Raw genomic sequence first — 6,183 nt, 5'->3', positions numbered from 1 at the left:
TTTTTTGGTGAGATCAGGACTTGAACTCAGGCCCTTGTGTTTGTCAGAGAAGCTCTTATTCCACTGAGCCATCTCCCTGGCCCCTCTTGTATGGGTCGTATGGCATCTAAATATTTTTTGAAGTACACATTCTGAAAGGAGATATCTGGAAAGTTAATGTTAAAGAATCATGTAACTTAAATTGTGATTTTAAATCTGGGGCAATTAATAATTAGAAAGTTTATGGCATATCATATCCAGAGCTCCATGAACACAGTAGATCTAAATGGATCAATGAGAGGAATTCAAGCAACTAAGAAGCTAAGGTTTATTTTCAACAACTCTGAAATAAATGCTGGGTTTTAATGTGTTAGCCTTTCAATGTGGTCGCATAAAAGTACATGGCATTTAAATTATCCTGTCATATGTGGATTCTTAATTATTTATTAATAAATAAATAATGCCAGATTGGAGAAAATGTAAAATTATAGGCCAGAGTGTGAGTCATTAGTGCTCAAAAAGTTATGCTCCCTGCTTCACTTTCCTGGAAGTAATGGATGGTATCAGCAGCTCTTTTTTGTTTTCCAATCTCTGAGAGTCTTTGACAGAGGATCAGGCAGACTTGCACTTGTTTTTGGAATCAGACCATCTAATTATTTTATGCTTTTGAGACATACAGAGCTGTAGAAGTTTTCCCTTTCATTGTTAACAGAGAAAGATGTAAGTGTATCGGTGTTTGTCAAGAATAATTTGTCTCAGTTAATATAACTCCCAAAGACAAATTGAAATTCAATAAATCTGATTTCTGCTCTTGGTTTTTCACCTAGCCAGAAGGCTTGCTTTATAACTGTAGTGCCTACCTTTTAGACGTGTGTATGCATGCGTGCATGTGTGTGTGCATGTGTGCGTGTGTGTGCGTGTGTCTCCATAAAGTTATAGATAAAAATTTATAATCTTATTCTAGGGAGGTAAAATTATTCAATTAGAAAACAAATCATGAATCGAGTCAAACATGTGATTTAGGAATTGTCTTTTGAAGAAATTCTACTATTGAGGGTTTAGGGGAGGTAAGTATAATAGGACAGGAGTACATCACCTTTCTGGAAAACTAGTGATGGTGTCTATTTAAAAGACAGATTTTAACAGTTTATTGATACTACTTTCATTATTGCTTCTCAGATGTAAGTAAATGTGGCTAATTAAAGCCCTTAAAATATATGTTTGAATCAAGCTGGGAAGTAACATTCATTTCCTTTTCACTAGAGAAAAGTATTTCCTGAGTGTTTTTAAGACAGGCGATAAGTCACCAGCACTATTAAGTTTATTGTGAAGATTCTGCAGCATTTCTAGGAGGAGATATTTCAGTAATCTGATAATATGAAGACTGGGTTCCTCCTTCAATGCAGAGTGTGTGCATAGAAAGGCACTGATTTAATCAGACCTCTCTTGACATCCTTCCACACAATCGGAGGGAATCTCCTTCTGCTGGGATTGATCCTTGAAGCTACGAAATCCTTTAGGCAAAACATTTCTATGATAATGTATACTCACTTTTATTAATGCTAAACCTCCTCACTAATAAGTGGATATCCATAATATGGGTATCTCTGTGTTTACAACATGTAAAAGGCTCTTTAGTTTAATCTATTTTAATCCCATATCATTGGCAGAGAAAACAGCAGAGTTAAAGTTTGAACAAAGCTTGTTTTATTTCCTGTGTCGATGAATACCTGCACAAACATCATGAAAAGGAATGTAGATGTTATGTTCTCCAAACATGTATTAATGAAAAATAATTATATTTTAAAAACAAAGTTAGTGCTTGTTTTACAAGCACATACACTAATATTGGAACCATACAAAGAAGACAAGCATGGCCCTGCACAAGGATGACATTCAAATTCATGAAGCATTCCGTATTTACAGAAATAAAATAAATAAAGGTAAAGATGACCAAGATGTAGACCTGCATCACACCGTTAACTTCCTATGAGAAATGTCAGTGTCTGGGTTGTTTTGGTAATTTCCACTGCTAAACTTGGATTCTGTTTATCTCTTCTTTCTTTCTTTCTTTTTTTTAATTTTAGGGAAGGGTCTACAGGGTGTTCAGGGTCTCACTACTAGATTGGACTCATAGTAATCTGCCTATTTACAACCTCCCAAGAGCTGGGATTACAGGCACACGCCACCATGCCTAGTCTCAATTGCCCTTTCGGTGAGCTCCGGGGGCGGGGCCCCCACAGCAGTCCCAGGGATGGACCCTCACCCCCTGTTCCTGCTTGCAGGTGCTTTAACCACTGAACTATTTGGCTAGCCTGGCTGGTTCTCTTGCTATACATTTCACCATCAAGGGTATTTCCTAATTTTGATTTTCAAATATAGCTTGAAGCAAGCATTGAGCAAATAGTTGATAAATGCCTTAATGAATGCTTCCTGCTGTGCTGTGTTTGCTTGCCTGTAGTTGTGGATCTTTACAGGAATTTTTCTTCCAATGGTCAGCAATTTTTTTCTTGAAAACCATGTCTTTATATGACCTTCAATATATGGCAGAGTGTTATTTTTTGTTGTAAGTCAAAATTAAAACAGGTCCCCTTTGTGCATGAATTTTGATATTATACTTGACATTTCAGACACTGTTCTGTACTCTTAGTATGGGATGGCTATCTCAAACACGTTTGCTACCTGTTGAAACTCAACAATAAAATCAGCAGCTGCAGTGCCAGGATATCTACAGTCAGGCATTTTTGCATATGAACACTTGGAAAATATATAACATACACACACATATCTTTATCAGCCCTATATAAAGAGTAATTATTGAAAAGAAAAGAGTTTTTTGCACTGTCAGATTACTAACTCATTGAGCAATTATTAATTTCATTCACAGAGCCAGCTGGATAAAAGCTCAATGAAATTACTTTGTATCTTAATATTATCTATTGGAAAAAAGTTGCATATTTTGTTTTTTTAATGTGTTAGAGATACTTAAAATTACAGTTGATAAACAAGGATTATATATTATGTGACTGCATTCTAAAATAGCTATTCAGACTACTGCCGGAACTTGTTGATGGTAAAGAATGTTTCCTCACATTTTGGTCATGACTCCGTCTCTCAGTTCATGAGGTAGCTCTTGCCTGTCATATTGAGATAGTCAGGAACCTCCAGAGGAAGAAGAAAAAAATAGTTCTTGGGCCTGTAACATCCTACTCATTAAAATCTTAATTTGAGTTATCTTCTGAGACAATCAGTGACCTAAAAGCAGATCTTTCTAAAACCCAAGACTCTTCGCTTAGACCTACAAATACTCAGTACATAACTAAGAGTTAAGCAAAATTTGACCTTTATGTTTATGTTCTTTACGACTTTCAAAGCTTGGGTATGTCTGTGGTTCTCATTTTTTAGGACGTTAGCAGAACCATGTTCATTAGGCTTCCATTAGCCTACCCTAATTCAACTGCCTACAAGTACAAGACAGAAGACAGAGAGAGAGAGAGAGAGAGAGAGAGAGAGAGAGAGAGAGAGAGAGAGAGAGAGATCCAATTACCAACTCCAGATCCTTACCCTTTGGTGTCCAAAGAATCTCTAATCATTGTTCTGAATCTGTGGTCACTTGAGTACCAGGAAAAGCAGAGCCTCTCACGACTTAGACACCATATTCAGTCATTTCAGAGGAATGGAGCATCCCCTTTAGCCAGGAGGATTCCTCTCTGGTTTTGAGGGCAGCTCTGAACCAGTGACTGAATGGACTTCAGCCCACCACAGTGTGCTATAAAACTACTGTCATCCTTTGTGTGCAGGCCAGTCTGGTCCTGTTCATGAGAGTGGCCCACTTCAGCTGCTTAAACTAAAGTCCTTTCTTTAATTTCTATCTCATTTTCCCATTAAAACATTTGCCTATAAATGCATACTGTTGTTTTAGTTTTAAATTACATTATCACTAACACAAAGATACATGCTAGCCAGTTATAATGTGGACAACTGTCTCTCAGACAGAAAAAGAAATTACCACTTCCTTAAATCTTCTTCCATTATTTCTATTCTCCGGTGTACTTGTCATGTGCTCATTTGACCAAAATATGAGGCATTTTAAGGGTGAAGATTATGTTTTAGGGACTGAGGAGGAGATAGATCAACTGTCTAAGTGCCTGCCTGGCAAGCTAAAGGACCCGGGTTTGATCCCCAATACTACATACCCTGCCAGCTCCACACAGAGCCAGTCACTGAAACTGGGTGTGGTGGTGCACATCTGCAATCCCAGTGCAGGGGAGGCTGAGACAAGAAGATCACTACAAGTCCGAGCTATGTAGCAAGACTCTATACTAAAAAATATTTAGAAATATTATGTTCTATCAATTCTGTCTAATGCCAAGGTAGTGGCTGGCAATTATGAGCTTTGTAAGGGATAGGTAGAGAATTAATAAATGAAACTCAAGGATGACTCCTGCCTGAGTCTAAACTGTGCCGTTGCAAAATACCTGATGTTCTCTTATTCAGATGTTGTGAAGACCTTCTCAACTTGTCCTAAGCAGTCTCCAGAGTTTATATGATTATCTGCCAAGATATGATGCTATGTTTCTGAGCCTAAATCTAGGAGTATTCATTTATGCATCAGGCAGTGCCAATGAGGTATCATGAACTTGGTTGATCTCTTACGTTAAGTAGTAAATACTACATTCTTTAAGTATTTCATAATGTAGCTGTGCTATCTGATGATTTTCTACATTAATAATAATTTCTATTGGGTTATCTAAATTTTTTTTCCTGCAAAATCTTTGATTTGAACTCTCTTTTCTATCCACTCCTTCATTTTCATTTCTACTGCCATATCATCTTATCAGATCATTATATTTCAATGAATATGCAATCTCTAACTGCTCTCCTCCTTTTGTTAAATGTAGTTTTCTGTATCAGAACACAAGTGCTTCTAGTGCTCCTCATTCACAACCTTCAGTGATACCACACTACACTTCAGGTATCTCAACAATGACTTACAAAGGGCCTGCGAGATAGCTCAGCTGGCTAAGCCCTGACTTAGGCAAGTGCAGAGGCCAAGGTTCGATCTTTGGCACCACATTCCGTGCTGGTCCCACCCCTGGCATACTGAGCCTGTGACTGAGTCCAGGTGTGGTGGCACATGACTGTAATCCCAGTGCTGGAGAGGATGAAAACAGAAGGATCACTATGAATCTAAACTGAATACTGAGACCCTGCACAACTATTTTTTTTTAAAGAAAAAAGAAAGAAAAAGAATGATGTACAAGACACTCACTGTATCCAGTCATCTCCCCAATATTTCCTAACACTTTGTTGCCATGCAAACACAGTCTGACATCTAAGAATGGACATGTACAACTTAGCTTCCATGCTTTATTGAGTTAGCTCTACTATTAGTATCTCTCTGTCTCTCTCTGTCTCTCTCTGTCTCTCTCTCTCTCTCTCTCTCTCTCTCTCTCTCTCTCTCTCTCTCTCTCTCTCTCTCTCTCCCGTCTATCCTCATGGTTGTTTTTTATCTTTACATACTATTCTCTGATAATCCAAATTTATGATCAGCAATTTATGTGCATAGACTATTTAGTGTGCAAAACAATTTATTCATGCCTACTGGCTTCTAAACACTGAAATTCAGTGATGGCAATTTGGCCCAAAAATAAAATAATCAAGTGTCCTGGCATGAGACCAAGAAAGAGCAGAGCCTGCATGTCTGCACTTTGGCTTCTTCTTCTCTTTTAAGTTTCTGCAAAGAAACATAAACTATTCATGCTTCTTTTGTTTTCCTTAGCATCTGGCATAGAACAGCAACACAGGATCTCAATGAAGACGTGTCAAATTGAACTTTGAATGAAGCCTGTTTTAATTATCAGCCATAAAATCACTCTGTAAATGATAATCAGGATGTTAGTGCAATTCTAACCTTTTAAAATGATTTCAACAGGGAAATCAAAGGATTTTAACACTAACAGTGCTTAGATTTACCTTTGAAATGAAATTTCATGCTTATCCATAAGCAACGGTGTGCCTTATAATCAAGCAATGTGATAACTCCACCAGCTAAGAGGAGCTTCAACAGCGTCGCACTCCTTTTTCCCACTCTCTGCCTTACTCTGTCTCAACCCACATTTAGCTCAGCCAGTGCAAATACAAGTAGTGTGTCACTCAGGCTTGAGAAAAGCTGATGAAACTTACCATTTGGAAGGCTTTCAT

General features: G+C 37.7%; 1 non-coding gene across 1 annotated transcript; it reads left to right on the top strand.

The window, feature by feature from the left end:
• Positions 1 to 1,797: 1,797 nt before the first annotated feature.
• On the top strand, positions 1,798 to 1,903 carry LOC111816230. The gene has a single exon (XR_002820677.1). It is a non-coding gene; the product is annotated as a U6 spliceosomal RNA (small nuclear RNA).
• The last annotated feature ends 4,280 nt before the right edge of the window (positions 1,904 to 6,183 follow it).

This window comes from Octodon degus, unplaced genomic scaffold (assembly GCF_000260255.1).
Source record: "Octodon degus isolate 3935 unplaced genomic scaffold, OctDeg1.0 scaffold00028, whole genome shotgun sequence".
NCBI classification, from domain to species: Eukaryota; Metazoa; Chordata; class Mammalia; order Rodentia; family Octodontidae; genus Octodon; species Octodon degus.
The sequence above is the reverse complement of the archived record's forward strand: the minus strand, read 5'-3'. Positions and strand labels throughout refer to the sequence as shown.